Below are 24,922 nucleotides of genomic sequence, written 5' to 3'. Positions count from 1 at the left end.
AACAACCTAGGCTGCACCAATCAGATGTACCTACTTCGATCTCTGATCAGGGAGCTAAGGACTCCAACCACATAAGGCTGTATCAGCAGCAGTGGCAACTTCTGGTTGCCTAAGTTGGCAGCAGTAGTAGTGGCAATGGTATGGCTAACATCCACTTCTGCTGGCAGCAGAGCAAGACCTGGTGTTCTGTGTTTAGATGCAGCTGTGGTGGTATCTTCACAAAACTATCTTTGGGAGTGATTCTGGAGAGATTTTGGCCACAGTCCCAGCTGCTGTCTAGCTTTGTTTATTCCTGCTCACTTTCCAAGTCTCATTCTCCAGCCTTCCTGGCTCATCTTGGAGTTGCCCAGTATCCTTTAAATAATTCCTTCTCTGCAACTTTGAACCCTGATTGTTACATACATGTATTTTTAGTAAAATCTAGTAATAAGCGTTCATCTTAGCTATTGATTCTAGCAATCCACAGTAAAGTTTGGAGTCTTACATTGTTATTATTACTATTGATGTTTCAACTCACATTGTATCATTTTATCTTGGTAATTACTTAACAAACTTAAGTACCTATCAAGGATTTTTATTTTTTAAAGAAAAAGCAAAATTGACTAGATTGCATGCCCCGAAGCTTGGCTACCCATATCTGGGAAAAGTTAGGTATTGGATCCACACGTTTGTTTCCAATAAACCATCCCAAAGCACAGGGCCCAAAACAACCACCATCATATTAGTTCTCTTAATTGAGCAGATTGGGCCCAGCTGTAAGGTTCTTCTCTGGACTGCCTTGGGTTCTTTTGTGTGGCTGCAGTGGGCTGGCAGCTGGGGCTGGAGCCTCCACAATGGCTTGCCTCATCTGTCTGGTGATTTGGTGAGGCCAGACAGCTGGAAGCCTGGACCCAGCTGGGAGAAGGGAATGGCTCAGTTCCTCTTTCTCTTTCTATGTAGTCTCGGAGGTTCCTGTCTTCATGTAGTTTTTCCATGTGATTTCTTCATCAGGGTAGGCACACCTCTTACATGGTTACTCGGAGCTCCCAAAAGCGTGAAGCTATCAGGCCTTTTTAAGGCCTAGACCCAAGATTTGCATAGTATCACTTCTGTCACTTTCTTAAAGCAAGTCACAGGGCTAGCCCAGATTTAATGCAGGAGAGGACTAACCAGAAGTGTGAATAATGGGAGGCATGTTCATTAGCAGTTATCTTTGGAATTTAGTTACCGCTGTATTTAAACTTCAGCCTCCAGTTACATGCACCAAACTCAGTGCCTCATGCAGTAGACATTCCATCCATTTGTCAGAGTGCTTTCAGCACAAGGAGCAGAAACCAAATTCAAATAATTTAAGCCAAAAAAGGAAATTTCTTGAGTCATGAAGCTAAGACTTTCAAGGGATGGTTGGTGTTAGTCTTGCTTTATCCAGGCATTCAGACTGTGTCAGCAGGACTCGCTGCTTTTCTTTGTCCAACTCCTGCTTCTATTTGCATTTGCTTGGCTTTATTACTACATAGCCTTTCTCCCCACAATGGCAAAGAAGGCACCCAGACTTATACTCATAGCTGGAAATCTTAGGGAAAGGGAAATCTCCCTTCCAAAATCCATGGAAGGACTCTTGATGGGCTCTGTCCATTTCTGAGCCAATTCCTGTGGCCAAGGGGAATGGAGAATTCTGAGTGGACAATTTCAAATCACCCATCTGCACCTGTGGTGGAAAGTTGCTCAGTCTAATCTGGACCTAAAAGAACATTTTCTAGAGAAAAGGAAAGTTTTGTTACCAAAAGAAGAGGGATAGATGCTGGATAAACAAAAACAAGATAATCGCTAAGCCCAGTAGCACTTTGCTGAATGAATAAAACGTAGGTTATAAATGAGTGGCGCAGACACTACCATACTGAGTTTATTAGGTGTCAAAGAAGATAGACATTTAAAAACAATGAAGTGATAGAAAGACATTTTTATGGAACATTATTCAAAGTGGGTTGAAATCATTAGAGAAAATGTTGTAAAAGCGGTTTTTGAGCTGTACCTTTTGAAAAAGGTAAGATTTAGAAGGAAGGAAGATTTTATAGGCAGATGAAACGTTGCTTTCTTAAAAAACAAATGCTGTTAATATAAGAGAACGTTACGGAGTATAATTTTAGGATGCTTCTGATCCTCTGAAATGATACCTATAAGAAAATCAAGAGTTTGGTTATTATAGTATCTTGAACGATATAGTTGCAGACTTAGTTGGTTCCAAAAAGATTTTTTTTTAACCTAGATATGACAAATGGGTGTTTTAATGATTAAGGTGGTGGGGCTCATACAAAAACAAAACTCTCAGGTGGTTGCTATCAAGGAAAAGAAAACCCTTCCAAAAATATACAGTATATTCATTTTTGTTGTCCTTTGTCACTTTAACAGTAGACACTGAAATTGTCAGAAATAACAGTCATCTGTATTTATAGTACTTTTGTGAATCTGAAGGTTTCCATAAATGTAAATAAATTTGCCTCCACTCTTATGAACGCTGGAGGAAACACTCCCAACCACCCCACCTGCGCTTCTGTCTGAGAAAGGCAGTGAAAGAGGACTGTGAATATGAGGAGAAAAGCAGCAAAAACTAAATTGGCTGAGCTGACTTTATAGTTCTCCTGAGGTTAGTGAAGGAGAAAGAAGTAAAGAACAGAAACAGGATTTGAATTTGGTAAGAAGAGAGTCCTGGTTGGCTCAGATTACTAGATCGTACTGTCTGAAGCTCAGAAAGTCTTAATTGGGTGTGACCTTAGAGATGGTGTCTTCTAGCCCATTTGTTTATCAGGCTGGAAACTTGCTCTGAGAGATGGAGTAACTGGCCACAAATGATCCAGATAGGGCTAAATCCTAGGTTTCTGAACACCTTGTTCTAGGCTCCCTCCTGGAGCTCTCAACAGCCCCTGCAGAGTCCTGTCAGAAGCTCTCAGCCTTATTCACATTCTCACAGGGAAGAGTGATGCCTTAGGGCAGTGACTGGCAACCCAGGAAGATGATTACTAGAATCCTCTGGAGGAGGAGGGTCATCTTGTGATGTGAACCTCCTCTCCCTATTTCTGATACAATCCTGAGTATCATGTTAACCTCATTAACCGTAACATCCGCCTTCTCTAATACTAGAGTAACATTGCTGTGGACACATCCTTATAAACAAAAATTACTATATGACGATAATTATGACTTCTGTTCACATACTCATGTCCTTGTTACTAATAAATGCAGAAAGATTATTAGTTTTATTAGCCTTTGGTATTGAAATTGTCATGTTCTCTCTTAGCTATAAAGACCTGCTCTGCCCACATCAACTTGGTTCTTTTTTCATTAGGAAATTAAAGTAGAAACTATAACACAATTAATTACTGTCAAAATTCTACCAAACTGTAAGTCGAAGCAAAATATAAGAACCGTGATTATGTGAAAATAACCTGTAGGAGACTTTTCCTGCTTCTAAGATGCAGAAAATGAGATCTTTGGAAGAAGGCATGGAGTTTGTAGGTAGCCATAGTGTGGAAGGTCACTGGACTCCTCTGTCGCTAGCAGTGAGCGTGGTGCCATTGCCCACGCTTGGAAGATGAGTGTCTTCGCCTAACTTGGTAAGTGCCAACTAGTCTTCTGCCTCCAGTGAAGATCTCTCCTTAGGGTACACAGGTTCTTCACCTGAGCCCCAGAGTTTATGATCATCCTCTGCCCTTAAAGTGTGGGTGGTAAATGAGAATCTCTATACCTCTGACCAGTTTGGAGGAGAGCAGAGACTTAGTGTTGGGGGTCACTTACACATAATCTCCGTATTCTCACTTTTTAGCTGAGAGGAACGTGGTCTAATCTGGACACCTGCTGGCTGCCTTGAAAGAACATTCTCAGCTGTACTGGCATATCTAGCAAAGAGATGTGAAAGGATCCTCAGGTGGCCCCTTCAGGGGTCTTTCTGAAGAGTTAGGAGGGACAGAGGGAAGCAGCCCTTGTGTCCATAGGACACCCAACCAGGTGGTTTCCTCTTAGTGTGATAAAGGAAGCTAACCTTGTTGAGGCCAAGATGTCTACCCAGTGGGTTATCTTCCTTATGTGGAGGGATGTCGTATCCTCAGTATCCAAAACATTCTGATGTCTCCCTCGTCTATTTACATTATGCCTTCTCCTCACTGTAGGGCCTTAGTGGTCTTATCTATTGATTGACTGACTGATTGATTAGGTTTATTTTATTTGTTTCTTCATGAATGACAGGGTTTTACTCTGTCGCCCAGGCTGGAGTGCAGTGGTATGATCACAGTTCACTGCAGCCTCAACCTCCTAGGCTCCAGTGATCCACCCACCTCAGCCTCCTAAGTAGCTGGGACAACAGGCACACACAGTCATGCTCAGCTAATTTTCAAAAAATTTGTGAAGAGACAGGGTGTCACCATGTTGCCCAGGCTGGTCTTAAACTTTTAGGTTCAAGCAATCCTCCACTGTCGGCCTCCCAAAGTGTTGGGATGACAGGCATGAGCCACCATGCCTGGCTGGTGGTTCTTTTAAAGTAGCCTCTTCTTAGGCTCTTACACATCTTTGGAACCATCCGCCATTGGGAGCTTCTTTCCACTGCTTTCTTCAGTGAGAATAGTCATGTACAAGCATATGATTTAAACTGTTTGAATATCCGGAACATTTCCTAAAGAAGTCACTTGCTTGAGGTTATGACAGATTGGCAAGGAGTCAGTCACTCCATATATGCATCAAATATTTATTGAATGAATTGAGAGCTAATCATTCCTGGAGCTATGAAGATAAAGATATGATTCCTGTTTGTACACACAGAGTACAACACAGTAGGCCTCAGTAATGGGAGCTGAACCTTGTGATAAGAATTAAGAGAGAGAAAGGATTAAGGTAAGAAAGGAGGTTAAAACCTCATAAGATTCCCTCCTAAGTGTATACCCAAGAGAAATAAAAAGCATGTGTCCACACAGAGCCTTACACAGAAATGTTTATAGCAGCGTTATTCATAATAGCCAAATGGTAGAAACCACCCATATGTCCATCAGTGATGAGTGGATAAACAAAATATGGTATATCCATGCAGCAGAATATTATGTGGCCATAGTGGACTTGAAGTACTGATACATGCCACATCCACATGGGTAAACCTCAAAAGCATTGTGCTAAATGGAAGTAGCCAGTCGCAAAAAACCACATACTCCATAATGTAATTCATATGAAAGTCCAGAATAGGGCAATCTACAGAGTGTTCACTTTAAGGCTGGGTGGAGAGTCAGAGGGAAGAGGGTAAGAGCTAAAGGATATGTGGTTTCTTTCTGAGTTGAAGAAATGTTTTAAAATTCATTGTGGTCATGGTTGCACATATCTGTAAATATGTTAAAAGCTATTGAATTGTAAACTTCAAATTGATGAATTGTATGGTATGTGAATGATAGCTCAACAAAGCTGTTTTTTTTTTTTTTTTGAAGAAAAAAATTAATAAGAGCAAAAACTGAGAGCAGTGATAAGGAATAGCAGAGAGTTTTTTGTTTTGTTTTGTTTTTATTCTCTCTTTCTCCAAAAGGGAGAACGTTTTTATGGATTGCGGAAAGACAGACACAAGGTTTGTAACCCTGCCTGGAAGTAAGGAAATGGTTTTAGTAGTCCTGGTGATTTAGTGTCATTACTCTCACCCTTGTTATTCAGAGTTGACTGTGGAGATACCTAAGACTAAGGAGCTTCCAGGTAGAGGACGAGCAGATTATACTCGGGAGGGTAGAGTTTAGAATCGGACAGACACCTCCATCCACCTGGAAGATGAGTTACTTTTGCTAGAAAAGGGACTGTGCTGCCATAAGCTACTGAAGAAATAGCAATTCCAAAGTTAGAATGGATGCATCCAAAGAAGAGAAGGAAACTTCTATACAAACGAATCTGAGACTCCATTGTACACCCATGAAGTTAAGTACAGCTAAGGAAACGTACAGAATTCTTTCGTTTTATACATGCAACAAAGATTTTTTTTTTGTAAGTTTTCATTTGTTGCTGAATCTCTCTCAGTTGTGGTTATTTTAATGACCAGTGAGTTTATAAAGTCCTGTTTTAAAATACTACATGTCTGATCTCTCTAGTTATCCCAAGCATCTGGGATTATAAATTATGACTCTTTATTGCCACCTGATGACATCAAGAGTACAGCCTTTCTGGAAACTAATTTCTTGAAAGTTGAAATTAGGAATCATTGATTCAGAGATGGTGACAAAGGCTTTTTATAAGGTCCTTCAGCTTGATATGAGAAAGAGGCCCCTTGTCATACACATCTTGAAGCATACTGAAGTTTTATAACTACATTACCTAGAAAGCGACATCCTCCATACTGAAAGTGATTTTCAATGTATTACACTGAAGCGTTCAGCATGCATTGCCCTAAGTCTGTCAACACTTTCTCCTGAAGTCGTCGCTGCTGTCCCTGTCCAGTGGCTGTTCCTCTGGTGTCTGAACAGCTGCCAGCCTGTTCTCACCATTGCTGCTGTCATCACTATCACACACAAGCTGTTGCCCCCGCCACCATTTTCCTGCTGTTAATGGGACTGATTGGCACCTCTCCACGCCACGTCAAGGTGCAGGAACTGTTTCCCCTGCCAGGCTCAGAGCCATCTGACACTTCTTACTGCCACCATTTATAATCACCCTCACAGCAGTGAAGCCAACAGGAACTAGCCTAGACCTGAGCTGAGGTGCCTCACTGGTGAAGTGGGTGTGGTAGCTACCTTGCTCCCTGCTGAAGCAGCTGGCAGGCTGTGTGAGCACTGCTCAGTACCAAGCTTGGATTTTCTAATCTTTTCAGGCAGATTCATGGGAAGAAAAAACACCAGCCGAGGTATATAGAGAAAAAGAGTTTATTTACAAAGAAAGAAAAAGAGTTTATTTACAAGGATACCTAGAGACGCTCACAAACTTCAACACCAGCAGTAAAGCAGCACGGGTTTTCGCAAGTCCAAACCAAATCACCATCGAAGCTCAGTTCGGCTTCTGCTAAACAATCTTTTATACTTTTTAAAACAAAGAAGGGTCAAGTCAGGACACTGTCCATGTCTTCATCATGTAACTAACATCCTTGAGGTGTTTACCAAAAATTGGATCAGGGAACTGGCCAGGTTCCCAGGTCCGGCTCTCCAGAGCCTTTTTTTGCATTGGGAAAATTCTGAGCTCGGAATACTCCCAATGATAAGGAAATGAAGATATAGAGTCTGTCCATGACTTGTAAACGTAATTAACTCCTTCTGTTCCATTACACAGGCCTCTCAACGAGACTGGACCTGGGGGCTCAAAGAATTCTGTACTTTTAGGGGTCAGCACATTAGAGCCCCAGTATGTCTCTTCTGTACTGGATACCGGAGATGAAAGCAGTTCGAAAATTATTCTGTCTAGAAGAGCGGACAGCACCAACAGCTTCCTCCTCACCATGTGCCTGCATAGGTAGCAGAAAGGAGCAATATTCCTTCCCTCCCTGACCACTGGGTGAAGATTAATGCCTTGCATTGAAAGTTATTTTAAAATGCCCTGCATCTTCTCTAATATTTTTAACAAAGCTTGTAAGGTTTAGGTAATGTGTAGAGTATAAGATGGCAGACTTCATTACTGTATTTTCACAAAGAAACAAAAAGGAATAATCACAACTGAGGAAGAATAGAAGGATTTAGCAATAAGCAAATGATGACAGCAACTTTCTGGAAGATAGGAAGAAGACAGAACATTATAAAGCAGTGGGGATAAAGCAGTGGGGGAAAAGGAAACCTCCAGTCTAGAATGTGCAGTGAGGACCTTGGAGACATTCCAGTCTCATGATCAGCAGTTCAAAAAAAAAAAATGTAGGAGTGCCAAGAGAAACTGAACATAGAGACTAATGAAAATTCTTTAGACATAAAAGTATATCCAACAGCACTATTTTCTTCACCCTCCGAAATGTTGGTATCTGGAAGTTGTTCTTGAAGGAACCATCCTAGGAAGTATTTAGGGAAAGTCAAGACTTCTGGTGGATGTTGGAGAACGGAATAAAACCCTCCTCATTCTAGCATTGGAGGAAGAGGTCCCCAACCTGACAGCTGGCATCCCACCTGTTCATCCTAAAGATGTTAGCATCTTCTGTACCACCCCACATAACACTCCCAGGGAGAACTCCCTCCCACTAAGAGAAGGCCCTTTTTACAAACATGATCTTGCCTATAATTAGAGGCTCAGGATCCAATTGGAGTCTGAGGAAAAGAGAACAGAAAATGAAGGGGGTGAGAAATTATTGCCGTACTAGTAAAAATGCTTTTCTAGAACTCAGGAAGGGCACAAGTCTTCATATTAAGAGGCTATCGGAGGCCCAATGCAGTCAATGAAGAAATAGCCTCACCTAAAACACAGCCTCATGAATTTTCAGAATGCCAGAAGTAAACTTACTAAAAGCTCCAGAGAGAGGGGCATAAAAAAAATGTCAGCTGGCATGAGACTTGTGATCAATAGCACTAAGTACTAAGAAATAATGAAGCAATGCCTTCTCAGATCCAAGAAGAATGATTTCATCCTAGAATTAGTCGTCCAAACAGTGTATCAGCCAATTCTGAGGGTGCGATGAAGGCATCTTCAAATTTATAAAGACTTGGAAAAGTTTATTTTTCATGCTCTTCTTCCTAGAGAACTATTTGAGAATGCATTCAAGCAAAGCAAGTAAATAAACCAAAAAAAAATTAGAAAACGTCATGTCTAAAAACCCTTGATCCAGCTCAAAACAGGGAAAGGTAACCATGAAGCAGGCTTAGAGAATGACCAGTCCAAATTGGAATAATGAGATACAGCTGCTCTGGGAAAGGTCTCTGGGTGGGAAAAGACTCAAGAAAATTGATAGTGTGGTTGAGAGGCTGAAAAAGAACCAAAGGCCTGAAAAATTCAAGTAGTACAAGAAAAAGGAAAGGAAATTGGAACTTTTTAGGGGAAAAAAACAACTATACAGGAAATGAATGGTCTACACACAAAGTGAACTTCTAGAAGCATCCTCTTTGAAAGGCCTAAGGGCTGTGATATGGTTAGAATTTGTGTCCCCTGCCCCACCCCATTCTTATCTTGAATTATAATTCCCATGTGTCAAGGGTGAGACCGGGCAGAGGTAATTGAATCATGGGGGAAATTTGCCTTATGTTGTTTCCGTGATAGTGAGTGAGTTCTCACGATGTCTGCTGGTTTTATAAGGAGCTCTTCCCACTTCCCTCAGCACTTCTTCCTGCATCTTTGTGAAGAGGGTGCCTTGCTTCCCCTTCACCTTCTACCATGCTTGTAAGTTTCCTGAGGCCTCCCTACCCATGTTGAACTGTGAGTCAATTAAACCTATTTCCTTTATAAATTACTCAGTCTCAGACAGTTCCTGATAGCAGTATGAAAATGGACTAACACAGGTTGTAAGTGACTGACAAAGAAGGGAATATAATCCTTAGCAGTACTGGCCAAGCACTATTTTTGTACATGCAGTGGCGTAAATGCTTATTGCTTTTCATGCAAACAAAGCATGAAAAACTCCATTGCGTTTGCAGGACAGTAAGTGTTTACCTTCACCCAGCAAAAGTAAGAATGTAGCTGAGAGAAAATAGAAAGTGAGAGACTGAAATAAGGTTGGGGGTAAAGAAGGAAGAAAAAAAGGTTTTTAAAAGGGTCATTAATAGTCTCATCATATAAGTGGGGGCACACAGATTTGTTGAAGTAAAAATAGTGGTTTAGGTAGTTAATTTAAATTACAAAGGTCAGCATTTTCACATAAAAATGATCAAATATAGCCATAAAATACTAGAAAAAGGAGAGCAGTATTACAGAAGAGCCATATCTTTGTCTTCCACATCAGGAGATTTATCTTTTAGGATACTTTTAACTGCATGTAAGGGAAAATACTGACTTACGTGACTTTAAACTTTTTTTTTAAGTTTTCTCCCATCTAATGTGAAGTCCCAAGGTAGGGTGGCTTGTGGGTTGGCTAATTCAGTAGCCCATTAATGTCATGAAGAACCCGGGTTCTTGCCATCTCCGCTCTTCCTTCCTTAAAGTGTGTTGGCTTCATCCTCTGAAGCTTCTTCTATAGTACAGGGTTACCTTCTGAGTTTCCAAGCAAGCATCACAGAAAAACAGTGGAAGAAGAGTGTTTCCTTCTGGACTTTATCTTCACCAGCAGGGAAACATTTCCTAGCAGTCCCTCAGCTGACTTCCTCTCATGTCCTGTTGGCCAGAAGTTGATCTTACATTCCCCCTAAACCAGTAACTAGCAATGGAAATGGAAAGCTGGTTTCTTGCGGCCACTCTTCAGCAGATTTGATCTGTTAGAAGTCCCTGGAAATAGCAACTTGTATCTCAGCATGGACCTAAGACTGAAGTGTGACAACTGCTAATCTCATCTTTCCCTTAATTGATAAGTGTGCATACCGGTAGACCTCTTACAGACAAGTTGTCTGTGCTGTCTCTGTACTAAGTTTAATGACAGACGCAATTCAGAAAAAAAAGGCCATGGTGACTTTCTAGTTTCCTTGTTCAGTGACTTTCCCTTGAGGTATAGAAAGAGAGCATCCTTCTCTCCAGCTTATGTGTCATATTAAAATCCTCAGAGCTAGCTGGGTCTGGTGGCTCAGGCCTGTGATCCCAATATTTTGGGAGGCCATATCTGGCAGATGGGTGGATCACTTGGGCTCAAGAGTTCAAGACCAGCCTACAAAACATGAGGAAACTCTGTCTCTACCAAAAATAAAAAAATTATCTGGGTGCGGTGGTGCATGCCTGTGGTTCCAGCCACTCTGGAGGCTGAGGTGGGAGGATCCCTTGAGCCTGGGAGGTCAAGGCTTCAGTGTGCTGTGTTCATGCCACTGAACTCTGGCCTGCAAGAGGGAGCAGGACCATGTCTCAAAAGAAAAGAAGAGAGAGAATCCCCAGAACTGCTGACTGAGTTTTTTCTTGGATTAAACAGCTTTATGTAATTCATAGCTTGTAAAAGTGTTTTCGTCTCTATAAATCTAAAGGTTTTACATTTACATATGTAGAGATTGTATAGAGGCAGAACGTTTCTGTGTCTCTTCTCAAAGTTTCCTTGTTTTGCTGGGTGAAGTGGAAACAAAATGCAAGCTAGGGCTTGAATCTCACCTTTTACTAGCAGCTGCTTAGCCTCCCATAGCTTTTTAACCTCTTAATACTTTGGTTAGCTTATCTATAAAACAGAGATTTCTTTACACTTTAGGATGGTTGTAAGGGTTAACTGAAACTGCAAGTGAAATGCCCAGTACAAATAGAAGGGGGAAGTTAGTGATTGTTCATTCTTATTCTTCCTATTGTAACATGTAAGAGGATATCTGGCACTAGATTTCCCAGTTTTTATATTTTTGATAGTAGCTTGATGTTATTGAAAAGTGAGTCAAATTAGGCAGCAAGGCAGAGGAATTTAATTCTCATTTTAAACAGGAATGTAGTAACATGAGGACAGATGAAAGACAGCAAGGATAAAGACCGAAGGGACAAGATATCAGTGGTTTTGACCAAGTTTTCTCAATCAAAGACTGCAAGCTGTTCCCACGTTGCCCTGAGCTAGATCCTATAGAGCTCCATTGAAGGGGATTTCAGTGGAATGGTTTCCTCACAGAAGGAAACCAGGGTGACTTTATTTCTTTACTGAGACACTTTGATTATGAAAAGAAATCAGATGATCAAAAAACATGAGATGATGGTTGAAATATGTTATAGGATTATAATTCAATAATAATTGAATTTCTCTGGCATTTTTCCCTCGTAGGAGGCTCAAAGAAGTTCAAATGTATTATCTGGATTCATTTTGGCATACATCAGTGGAGAGGGGTACCTGGTGTTAGACTTCCCATTCTTCACACCCTACCCAGGCCATAAGACAGGAGCAGTGTTCCTGTAGCTTTGCTAGTGTGGCTTTATAAACATGAACATGAACATTTTAGGCACAATTTAGAAGTGGATTGTCCCCATCCCTCCTCAGGGAGAGTCCTTAAGTAGAGGCGTCATCTTTCCAGTTTCTCTTCTGAATCCCCATAGAGCAGTTGCTTTAGGTTCACACAGTTCGTGAAACAGAATGCCACAATAAAACTGAAAGACTTCCTATGACTTCTTACAAGTTCTTATTTCCCAGTGATGGCTCAGGAGTTCTTGAAAAAAAACGACCTTTTTCCTTTCTAGTATTCCAGTTATAAGATAGCAGTCCTCATATTGCTACTCACCAATTCAGGTGTTCTCTGATTCTGAACCCGGGAGTACTTTTCTTTTTTTTTTTTTTTTTTTGAGACAGTTTCGCTCTTGTCACCAGGCTGGAGTGCAATGGCGTGATCTCGGCTCACTGCATCCTCCGCCTCCTGGGTTCAGGCAATTCTCCTGCCTCAGCCTCCTGAGTAGCTGGGATTACAGGCACACGCCACCGTGCCCAGCTAATTTTTTGTATTTTTAGTAGAGACGGGGTTTCACCATGTTGACCAGGATGGTCTCGATCTCTTGACCTCGTGATCCACCCATCTCGGCCTCCCAAAGTGCTGGGATTACAGACGTGAGCCACCGTGCCCAGCCCGGGAGTTCTTTTCAAAATGCCTGGAACTACGAATAACAAGGTACTAACATAGATAACTTGTCTTCCACTGTTTACCTTTAAAAGGTCAAGACCCAATGCCATCTAGGCCCCCTGTCTTACTATGGACCACACTGTAGAACAGACATCACATTTCCTGAGGCCAGTCTGAGAAGCATGAGCTAAGGAGTCACAATATCAACTGTATAAGGATTAGCATATCTGGCAGATGGGAACTGTCTGAACTCATTCAACTGAGAGGCATCTGCACCCAGTAGATTCGCATTGCTGAACTTTCACACAGCACATTTAGAATTTTAACATGCAGCCCGACATGTGGCAGCCTGAGACTTCTCCCGTGGCGATCCAGTGAACATGTAAAAAGATTTAAGTCTTTATTAGTTCCACGATATATTAGACATTACAAAATAAAAATATTTTCCCAAGTGCTGTATTGATACTCTTGGCACCTATATTTACATTTGTGTTCCTCGGGAACCACTACATATAGTTAGGTATTCAGGGATTGTTGAACTCTCTCATTTGCTTTATATATCCTTTAACTGCCTTAGACTGCTGAGCTTAATAATGTGAGTCAATTAGTCTTTTTTGAGAAATCACTTGTAACGCACTAATTTTATTCTCTGTTACTTCCTTCTGGTTCCTCATCTCTTTCCCAATTTCCACCCTCTAACTCATTCTCATTTTTATTTTACTTCTCCTATTTATTACCTTATGTTCCTTCACTATCCTCCATGGCCCCATGCCCTCATCTTCCCAGAGTGCCATGAGGCCTAGACCAAGCCGAGCAGCCACATCACAGGCTGCTCCCAGTATGTATCAGTTACCATTGGCAATAACTGGGGGCTCTTGGAACATCCCTGAGCCATCAGTTGGAAACAAGATCTTTCTAGGGCTTGACTAGGTCTAGGTCAGGATGCTGAGAATCAAGATAAATGGACATTTGCTTACCTAGCACTCAAAGCACTCAATGTGCATGTGTAAAGATATACCCATGTGTGTCTACATGGTAAATCCCCTACCTTGTGTTTCCACTGCTGGACATACTGAGGTTTCTGCCTTCATTTTCCTTCCTGCAACATGGAAAGGTCCACCCACATTTATATCACTCCCCTCTCCTGCTTCTTTATGGTCTGAATAGACATCTTGCTTAATCAGAAATAGAAATGGGTGAAAGATTGCTACATGAGGCCTTAATGATAGACAGATGGTTAGATGGATGGATGGATGGATGGATGGATGGATGGATGGATGGTTAGATAATAGAATAGATAAATGTATATGTACTCACATAGGTATGGTATATGTCCATGTAGAAAAGATGAGTCTGTCTATAGGGCCGTGTGTGTGTGTGTATGTGTGTGTGTGTGATGTGTAGAGTATAAACCATGTACTCCTGACTTGGGAGTACATGATAAAGCTTCAGGAAGTCCATAAACCCCCCAAAATTATATGTAAAATCTATGTTTATATAGATGTGATTTTTTTTTCTGGCAAGACAGTCCATTATTTTACCAAATTTTCAAAAGATGTTGTGAGATTCTAAATCTCTTCTCTTTGGCTGGCTGTATTTGCTTTCTTGTTCTTGGAATTCTGAACAAAACATCAGGGATCAGAACAGGCAATGATATGAATGCTGAAATGAAATCATCTTTTCAGGCCTGCTAGTGTCATCTCCTTCTCCACTGCCCTCCATCATAGTCCTCCATTCACAGCTGACCTCCCCCCCCAGCTGGTCATGCTGCTTTTCGTTGTTGCCCCAGTACAATGAGCAACCATGGGAACAGGGATACCCAGGTTTTCACTATACTGAAGCTTTTACATTCAAAAACAACTCATTATCTTCTGTCATACAGCAAGTCCCCATTTCTAACTCTGATAGCATTCTCCATTCAGGAGGGAGTCTTGGATGGTTGGTCACTCCTGATGCTCTTTCATCATTTGTATCTGGTCCTAGCAACTCTTCTTCCAAGTTTTCAGTTATTGGTAACAGACTAACAGCTTCATTCACTTGGTTTGGTTCTCGGTAAAAGTAGGCTCAAGATCTGCCAAATCCAAATCTTAGTTCCATTCTCCATCCCTTAACCTTAGATTTCGCATTACACAAATTGCCAATACTTCTCTTTGGCTCACCCATCTGTCTTGTCAGCCCTTTATATCCTGGTAAACACACAGACTTGTTGACTCTTTCTTCCTTCAGATGGTTCTCAGTTCGATATCTGTTTTACTGTTTGCACCATCGCCACCATACGCATCTGGAATAAAGCAACAGTACCACAGCTGCTGTTCATGTCTTTTGGTCTCTTCCCTTCAGCCATCCTTTGTGATGCTGATAGACTAATCATCCCAAAATACTGCTTCTCTTCATTTTTTGCCAAATCCATAGAGTGACTTTTTTTTTAAGTTTTTTTTAGAGAAAAAAGAAAGAGGGAGAGAGAACAGGAATCTTGCTCTATTGCCCAGGCTAGAATGCAGTCTAAAAATGGGTATTAAAAACCTCTTTTATGCCAATAAATGTGCTTAACAATGGAGACAGGAAGGAATAAGGGAGGAAAATAACAAACAAGCAGTCAACCAATATTTCATTTAAACCTGTGAAATGCTATGCAATTGCTGAGGAGTGATTTACTTCCAATTTTGTGGTCACTTTTAGAATAGGTGTGATGTGATACTGAGAAAAATGTATGTTTTGTGGATTTGGGGTGGAGAGTTCTGTAAATGTTTATTAAGTTTACTTATTCCAGGTCTCAGTTCAAATCCTGGATATTCTTGTTAATTTTCTGTCTCATTGATCTGTCTAATATTGACACTGTAGTGTTGAAGTCTCCCACTATTATTATGTGGGAGTCTAAGTCTCTTTCTAAGTCATTAAGAACTTGCCTTATGTATCTGGGTGTTCCTGTATTGGGTATGTATATATTTAGGATCGTTAGCTCTTCTTGTTGCATTGATCCTTTTACCATTATGTAATGTCCTTCTTTGTCGCTTTTGGTCTTTGTTGCTTTAAAGTCTATTTTATCAGAGACGAGAATTGCAACTCCTGCTTTGTTGTTGTTGTTGTTGTTTTGGTTTGGTTTGTTTTTTGCTCTCCATTTGGTTGGTAAATCTTCCCCCATCCCTTTGTTTTGAGTCTTTGTGTATCCTTCCTTGCATGTGAGATGGGTCTGGATGCAGCATACCAATGCAGTTTTGGCTTTTTATCCAATTTGCCTGTCTGTGTCTTTTGATTGAGGGGTTTAGTCCATTTAAATTTAGGATTGATATTGATATATATGAGTTTAATACTGCCATTTAATGCTAGCTGGCTGTTTTGCCCATTAGTTGATGTAAATTCTTCATTATGGTGATGCTCTTTACCTTCTGGTATGTTTTTGGAATGGCTGAAACTGGTTGTTCCTCTCTCTGTGTAATGCTTCTTTCAGAAGCTCTTGTAAAGCAAGCCTGGTGGTGATGAAATCTCTGAGTACTTGCTTGTTCGCAAAAAAATTTATTTTTCCTTCACTTATGAAGCTTAGTTTGGCTGGACATGAAATTCTGGGTTGAAAGTCCCTTTCTTTAAGGATGTTGAATATTGGCCCCCACTCTCTTCTGGCTTGTAGGGTTTCTGCTGAGAGATCTGCTGTGAGTCTGATAGGCTTCCCTTTGTAGGTAACCTGACCTTTCTCTCTGGCTGCCCTTGGTATTTTCTCCTTCATTTCAACCTTGGTGAATCTAACAATTATGTGCCTTGGGGTTGCTTGTCTTGAGGAATATCTTTGTGGTGTTCTCTGTATTACCTGGAGTTGAGTATTGTCCTGCCTTGCTAGGTTGGGAAAGTTTTCCTGGATAACATCCTGAAGAATATTTTCCAGCTTGGATTCATTCTCTTCGTTACATTCAGGTACACCTATCAAACATAGATTAGGTCTTTTCACTTAGTCCCATATTTCTTGGAGACTTTGTTCATTCCTTTTTAGCCTTTTTTCTCTAACCTTGTCTTCTCATTTTATTTCATTAAGTTGGTCTTCGACTTCTGATATCCTTTCTTCCGCCTGATCAATTCAACTGTTAAAACTTGTGCATACTTTGTGAAGTTCTCCTGTTGTGTTTTTCAGCTCTATTAATTCACTTATATTCCTCTCTAAATTGTCTATTCTCATTAGCGTTTCATCAAACCTTTTTTCAACGTTCTTAGTTTCTTTGCATTGGGTTAGAACATGTTCTTTTAGCTCACAGAAGTTTCTTATTATCCACCTTCTGAAGCCTGATTCTGTCAATTCATCACACTCATTCTCCATCAGGCCTTGTTCCCTTGCTGATGAGGAGCTGCGATCCCCTGTAGGAGGAGAGACATTCTGATTTCGGGTGTTTTCAGCCTTTTTGCACTGATTTCTTCCTGTCTTTGTGGATTTACCCACCTGTTGTCTTTGTAATTGCTGACTTTCAGATTGGGTCTCTGAGTGGACATCCAGCTTGTTGGTGATGAAGTTTTTTCTGTTTCTTAGTTTTCCTTCGGCGGACGCCCCTCCCCTGCAGAGCTGGACCTTCCTGGGTTCAGCTGTGCTTGCTGTGAAACTCTCAGTCTTCAGCATTTCCAATTGCTGTTTTTTTGTAGGGGTTGGGCCAGCCAAGCCCGATCACCTGGATTCCTGTCTCAGAGCCTCTTCTTTTTTCCCCTGCAGTGACCCACTGTGCCGGCTGAAACAGCAGTGTTGAGATTCGTGGCACTTTTCTGCCTGTGAATCTCCCAGTCTGGCTCCCCACTTCAGTCCCCTTCTCAATCAGCTGAATGGGTGACTCTGCCTTCCTGGAGCTCCAAACGCCAACTAAAAGGACACCCAGTCCCATATACTCCGTACTGAGGACCACCGTGCCGGGGCGCCGGCAAAACAGCCACGCCGGCCAATAGAGTTGTGCTGGCAACCCGTGGGAATCTTCTGCTGGTCCGTGGGCAACAAAACTTTGTCTGGAAGTGTGGCATCCACTCACTTTCTGCACTTTTACTGGGAGCTATGATCCTGAGCTGCTGCTAATCAGCCATCTTGGATCTCTCCCCATAGAGTGGCTTTTTTTACAAATACAGTATTTGGCTCCAACTTGTCAGGGTTAAATAAAAATTTGCCTGATAACTGTTCTTCCTTCATTGGCCAGCTTCTTCTCTCATTATTTAACCTTATGTTCCCACTGATTTAAGAGTCCACTTTATGTGTGACTCATAGTCCAACTCCATGCCTTTATTCTGGGTGTTCTGCTGACTCATTCTTCAAATCCCTGCCTTGAAAACACTGGGATTTGAAGATTGAGTCAGCAGAAAACTTCCACCCCTCGTCTAGAATAATTGATTACTCCAGTTGGCCCTCATTTTTCAGGTTTCTGAAGACATTGACATGTTACTTGAAACTTCCATAATGAAGCATATGCCATAAAATAGATATTTAACATTTGATCATTTCAAAGATAGTTTTTTAACCAATGGAATTGAAGAGCAGTAAAGGCATGTCTTGGGGGAAAGCATAATGGCTAAGTAATCACTGCACAAATTTTTAGTAATATGTAGCTAATTCTGAGGTCACTAAATTTCAATTAATATTTTTAATAGTTACGGTATTCATGTATGTCAGCAAAGAAAGATGTAAACATGTTTCAGAATGATACTTCTAAAGGATAGTTAGTCAATCACCTGTGGAAACCAGGAATGGTACTATTACTGGTCAACATATATGGTATAGGTGATTGAGCCTTCTCTTTAATCAGATGAATATTTAATATAGCTTCCCAAGCCTAATCCGTGGCTGAACTGTGAAATGTGATCAGCTGGTGTAAACCTTTACCCTCTAACAAAGCTGAAGCATGCCCATCCTTCCCATCCCTAAACTGATGGTAAAACCCACCAAATTTGCATATATCCACCTCTCCCTGTGATTATGGCATCAGGTGTTTATAGATCTGCTTGAGTTGATCCTAAATAAGGGAGAATTTTACCATTGTAACTGCTGTTCCCAAAGGGTAACATAAACTGCTTTAGTCAGCAAAATATATATGTCATCTTTGACTTGGTAGATATTGAATTGCTGACTGTCTCCTCTTTAGACCCAGTAGTCATTTCTTTACCTCCTTAATTTATGCATGAAGCCAAAAGAATAATTGCTTCATATTCCTAATAAAACGGCATAAGGTTTAGATAACTTTTTACTATATGCAGTAAAAATGCAAATGTGTGTGGCTTATTTGCAAATGTAGACATTAATAACTGATATTTAAACAGGCTGTATTAGCAATTTTACTGATATATTTAAGAGATTTTTCCAATAATTTGCACAATCAAAATCAATTTGAATACAACATGTAAATTGAATTTAATTTTTGGATATAAAATTGTAGTTATCAGCTTGAACCATTAAATTTTCTATTTAATATATGCTTTCCAGATCACTTGGTTAGAATTTCATTGCACCTTATCTATATAAATTTAATTAGGCTTGATATCATCAGTATATTATAGAACTAATTAAAGATTTAGATAAGTGCTGAGGGGGCTTATTGAAAAACTCCATAAAGTTCCATTTGGAAAATGAGATATTCTTCCTTCAGTTCATTGTGAGAGAACGAAACAGCAAGAATGTTTCTGGCAGTGTTTCTGAAAAATTATTTAACTGAATTTAATTGGCTTATTCCATCCTTTGAAGAGCTTTTTAATTACTCTGTATCTTTGTGCAGTCCAGCAACAGTTACAATCTTTATTTAAAGGCTTTAAAATCCTCATTTCCCTCTTCTCCCACTGAGCCCGCTGTGTTACATTCTGCTAGGCTGGAGTGAGAACGTATGTGCAGGTAGGCAGTACAGGGTTTGTGTACCCCGATTGTGATCATATAATATGTAGCGGCATTTGTTGGGAAGTCTGTCAGTCCTCCCAAGCAAAGTAGACACTGAGAAAGATCAGCAAGCACCTGCCACAAATGTCTTAGGAAAAGAGAAAAGAATGAAACCCTAGGCCAAGAGGATACCTGGGAAAAACTGAGGCTTCCACTCAAAAAGATATGGCGCCTTTGAGTGAATCATTTTGCAGAAATCACTTTTGAATTCCCTTGTATCTCCATCTCTGCTATAGAGCATAAAACAGATTAGTTTAAAAGACTATTATTTCAACTAAGTGCTTTGAGTCTTCATTACAAAGCACAAAAAAGCTTTTTAATACAATAAAGCCTCTATTACTGTCCCTTGAATATGCCTGGAAATAAAGCTGCATCAACCAAATTTCCCAGTGTGCTCAATGCTCTTGTCAAAAGCACTTTTTCTTCATTGGAGATTGAGTGACACAATGCATGCTAGAAAAAAAAAGAAAAGTGAAAGGACACATGACAAATGTGGGCCATCAACAACTGGGCACACTGTTGATTACGACAGAGGCCCAAGGAAGCCAGGGAACCGAATAAATTGTCAGAGCCTGTGTGGTGTAATGGAAAGGTTACAGGCTTTGGGCGCAGGAGATGCAGATTAAATCAAAGCCCAGCCACTGATTAGCTATGTGACCTGGACCTCATCTTTTAATATTAATAATGCTGCCCCATGGCATGGTGGCTCATGCCTTTAATCCCAGCACTTTGAGAGGCTGAGGCTGGTGGATCATCTGAGGTCAGGATCAAGACCAGCCTGGCCAATCTGATAAAACCCTGCCTCTACTAAACATACAAAAATTAGCCAAGTGTGGTGGTGCACACCTGTAATCTCAGCTACTGGTGTGGGGGCTGAGGCAGGAGAATTCCTTGAGCCCAGGAGAGGGAGGTTGCAGTGAGCCGAAATTGTGCCACTGCACTTCAGCCTGGGCAACACAGAAAGACTCCATCTCAAAAAATAAGTAAATAAATAAATAAATAAAATGCTGCCCTTCCCCCACTGCAGTCTCCCTCATGGGTTTGGATGGTTTTCTAGATGTCACATATTCTAGTCTAATCCATTTTTTTTCCAGATATGGAAACAGGTCTAGTGGTATTGCATGGCATGATCATGATCACTAGTTAGCTAGTACTGGAGCAAGAGCTGGAATAGATGCGCCAGAGACATCCTATCCTGTCTACACTGTCACACAGCACATAAAGGAGCAGATCATTATTTTCTTAATGATACCCTGGCTGCATTTGGTAGGGGTGGGATTTTATTCCCCCAAGCAACTATTACTGAAACACATCACTGCAGTTTTCCTGCTCAAATGGTTTGTAAACATTTACACCTCCCAGCCTGAGAAAACACTTGCAGAAACATTTGGGTCACAAACCAATGTTTGTCTCACCACCACATTTGAAATATTTCTCTTGGAAAACATTAGAAATGTTTTTCAGTAAAACAGATTCTCAACAGACGTATAACTCTAGAATGGGAGGGACACCCGCAGCCACCTGATTTGGGGCATTCAGGTTCCTCCAGGGATAGCAGGTCTTCCTGGACAATAGGAACGTGTGATACCTCCCAGCATCACCTTAGACTTCTACATTTCTCAGATGTAAACCATTAGGGGTAACTGAGGAGTTCAATGGTTTTGGATGAGGTTTGGAGGCAGCAAGTGAATTCTCTCATGCGGCTGTGAATGGAGAGGAGTTGTTGAGAAGGAAGTGTAAAGAGAAGAGGCAGAGTTTGGCCAGGGGAGTCTCCCTGCAGAGAAGGACAGGCTGGGGCTTCCTTGATTCTTCCTCATTTTTCCTGCACTCCCCAGCACAGCCTCTGCAGCTCCAACACAGTCCTGCTGATTGGAAGTGGAGTCTTTAAAATAACCTTGGTTTGCAGCCCTGGCCTGATCAGTGATGGAGGGTGGTCCAGGGACTGGATCAGCAGTTTGGCGTCCAAGCAGAGCGGGTTGAATCCTAACTCTATTTCTGAGTCATGGATAATCTCAACTAATCCACCTTGCTGCTGACTGAAGCCCAGTGGAGAAGAGCTCAAAGGAGCCTGTCCAGAGTTTGCTCAAGGGAGTCATTGTCACCACCTTCCTCCCATTTTGTTTTCTCCACTGATAGGCAGATCATGAAAGCAGCACTTCCTCTGAGTCACAGGAAGTAATCAATAAGGCCACATCCTGCTCACTGACATCCCCACCGAGACATGTGAAGCACCTGTGGAAGGTGATGAGATTTTTTGAATGCACTGGAAATTATGAGACCGATTCTGAAGGCAGCTGTTGTGAGGGAAATGGAACCTCTGCTGTGTGTTGCAGGATTTGTAAAAAAGAAAAAAACTAGGTTCGGGTTTCCAGGCTACTTTTGCTACCTTTTGAACAGTGTCTACTTTTTCAACTAGGGATCAGCATGTATTTTCTTTGACATCTGTATCTGCTGAGATCACAGGCCTTCCTGGTCACCACCTTGCTGTGTAGAACAGCCTCAGCTCAACTGTGAAGAGTCATCCATTACCACAAATGAAGATCTGAAGGTCCACTCCATAAAACAGCAGACAATTGCCAGGCATCTCCTCTTTCACTTTAATGTAGCACAAGTTAGCACAACATGCACACTTTGAGCAGACATCTGCACCTCAGTTGCCAGCTCCCCAATCCAATACCTGTTAATTTGTTCTTGCTAGATACTTATGTTCACATAGCACTTTACAGTCAACATGGGGCTTTCACAAATCTGATTTCAGTGGGTCTCTTGGTGAGTAAACATTTTTATCTCCCCAAGCATTTTCTGATTTGAACTGTTTTCTCACAGCCTAACTCAGCAGTTTTCCTGGAATGATGTGTGGGAGGTAGGGTAGGATAGTGTATTGCTATATAGTCAAACTTTAACTCTGAAAGAACAAAAGAATTCAGTTCTGGTGCCATTGTTAACTAGCCAGGTGACCTTAGGCAGGTGTTTTGCCTTTGGAGCCTCAGGTTGTGAGGACTTAATCAGGTATATGTGAACGGACCTGGTATATAACAAGTGTTAAATGCTAACTGTTACCCCTAATTATGGTCCTTCTTAATAATAAACATTAACAGAATCATTAATGAATCTTTGGCTGAATTATACTTCTGTCATGAATAGAGTTGTTCCCAATTCTAACCTATATTTCTTGTAAGGGTTACTCCTTGCTAGTTAGCAGAGTTTCTTGAGAATTGTGTATAGGGATGAAGAGAGTTCAAAGGCATTTATTACAAAGATGCTGGGGGTCTGTAAACTTACAAAAGTATAGCGCCATGAGACATGACTTTAATACATTTCCAGGGCACTTAGTGAAAATGTGAGCTGGTCAAGATGTTGCCATGTCTGTCAGCTTACAGAATCTTCCCTGCAATGATTGCAGGAGAACGTGGAACTGCAGCAAACGTACAAACAGTATTGGCTGTGAACAAATGTCTTCAGTATAGTTAAGAAGTCGGGGTTCTAGTTTATAGGATCTGCATTTTTATAACAGCTTTATTGAGACATAATTTTCATACCATAAACATTAACTATTTTAATGTGTGCAATTCATTGGTTTTTCAGTCTAGTCACAGAGTCACACAGCCGTCGTCACCAGCTACTTTTAGAGCATTTTCTTCAGCCCCAGAAGAAGCTCGGTATCCGTTAGCAGTCACTCCTCATTCCCCCAAACGCTACTCCTGGCAGTCACGCATCTACTTTCTGTCTCTATGGTTTGCCTCTTCTGGATAGATCATAGAAATGGAACTACACAATATTTGGTCTTTTGTGGCTAGCTTGTTTCAGTTAGCAGACTATTTCCAAGATTTATGAAATTAGCATTTCTCTTAATAACAGGGTGTGAGACAGTTAAAAATATACTCAGGTACGCATCCCAACACCTGGCCTACAACCCGCTCTTTTTCATCTCCCTTTTCTGTAGGAGTGGGGAGAAGGAAGCTAAGATATTTATATAGAAGTATGCCATACACACAGTAAACTGCACAGGTCTTAAGTACACAGCTTGATTCCTCTTGACAAAGAGAATATACCCTAATAACCATCACTCCTATAAAATTAGGGAATATTAAACCACCTCAGGGCTGGGCACAATGGCTCATGCCCATAAACTCAGCACTTTGGGAGGCTGAGGCAGGTGGATCGCTTGAGGCCAGGAGTTCAAGACCAGCCTGGCCAACATGGTGAAACCCCGTCTCTAATAAAAATAAAAAATTAGCCAGATGTGGGTAGTCCCAGCTACTTGGGAGGCTGAGGCAGGAGAATTGCTTGAACCTGGGAGGCAGAGATTGCAGTGAGCCAAGATTACACCACTGCATTCCAGCCTGGGCAACAGAGTGAGACTCTGTCCCAAAAAAAAAAAAAAAAGGCACAGATCGCCCCCTCCTAGTCATTGCCCTGATTTTGTTTGATTTTTTTTTCAGGGTTTGTTTCCCTGTATATGTGTTAATACACATAGCATGTAGTCTCCAAAGCCCAGGGAAAACAAAGCAGCACTGAGCACCCAGGACCCACAGCCTCCTCTTCTGAACCCAGGGACTCCCATGCCTTTGTGTTTCCTCCTCAATTTTGTCCGCAGCTTTCCTTCCAAACACCAGCATGCTCATTGCAAGAAACAGTTCAGGGGAGTGGGACAGGCTATGGGAGGAACATCAATCCCTATCAGGGACAATTTGGGGCACATGTTGAGCTCCAAAGGCAGATGTTTTGAGGAGGACTCCTAATTATGACAGAGGCAGCCTTGCACACTGGATGCCAGCCAGCCTCGCACACTGGATGCCAGCCAGCCTCTGCCATTAGCTTGCCTGCCTCCTCACCAGTATGATCAAACAGGTACTGCTCTTATGAAGTTACGTGTGTTAGCTGGCTCTTCAGAAAGGAAATTTCTTTTCTTAAAGAAATTAGGGTTTCATTTTAGATTCACTTTATGGTCTTTGAAAAACTTTAGTTTTTGTGTGGTCCAGTGCTATAGGTTAACATTAGCATTTAAATAGAGGCATTAAACTTGCCTGAAGATCTTCCTCTCATAATGTTGCCCTTTCTAAGAGGTTTCTTTCAAATCAGATTCTTTTTCGTCCTAAAAAAAGAATGCAACTGCTCTCTATATTTTTCCATCAAAGGCCTTTTTTCTTTATATATAGACTTATGAGAACCACATTGTGGAGCAGCCTCAGTATTAGTCTTTTTATATGCAAAGGGCCACTTTAAAAAAATTGCTATTCTCTCCTACAATGCCTGATTTTCTCTGCTGACTCTCAGGATGTATTTTCCCATGGTTAATTTTATCCTATTATATCTCATTCCACTACAGACATCCCCCACTGAAGGCACAAATCCTAATTCTACACTAAGAATCTAATGTAAACTCCTGCTATATAACTGACTCGGGGAGTTCCCAGTGCCCCAAGCAGATCCCATAACTTTAGAAGAGTCAAAGCCTGAGCTTTGGAATTGGATGAACTAGAGTTTGAATCATGTTCATCACAAGGAAGTT

General features: G+C 41.2%; 1 protein-coding gene and 1 long non-coding RNA gene across 6 annotated transcripts in view; one reads left to right on the top strand and one right to left on the bottom strand.

Moving 5' to 3' along the window:
* The window catches only part of LOC118143779 (uncharacterized), a 100,708-nt gene that overhangs the window by 14,592 nt on the left and 61,194 nt on the right, over nucleotides 1-24,922 (bottom strand). For 2 of the 4 annotated variants that reach the window (XR_013524247.1, XR_013524248.1), the window contains exon 3: nucleotides 4,380-24,922. This exon is cut by the window's right edge and continues 12,791 nt beyond it. The exons of the other annotated variants lie outside the window; for them this stretch is intronic. This is a non-coding gene — a long non-coding RNA (uncharacterized LOC118143779). Of the gene's footprint in view, nucleotides 1-4,379 lie in introns of those variants that run through there. 4 annotated transcript variants of the gene reach the window in all.
* The window catches only part of EXOC4 (exocyst complex component 4), an 808,475-nt gene that overhangs the window by 766,215 nt on the left and 17,338 nt on the right, over nucleotides 1-24,922 (top strand). The window lies entirely within an intron of this gene.

This window comes from Callithrix jacchus, chromosome 11, assembly GCF_049354715.1.
Source record: "Callithrix jacchus isolate 240 chromosome 11, calJac240_pri, whole genome shotgun sequence".
Lineage (NCBI taxonomy): Eukaryota > Metazoa > Chordata > Mammalia > Primates > Cebidae > Callithrix > Callithrix jacchus.
This window is presented reverse-complemented; position numbering and strand designations above follow the sequence as displayed.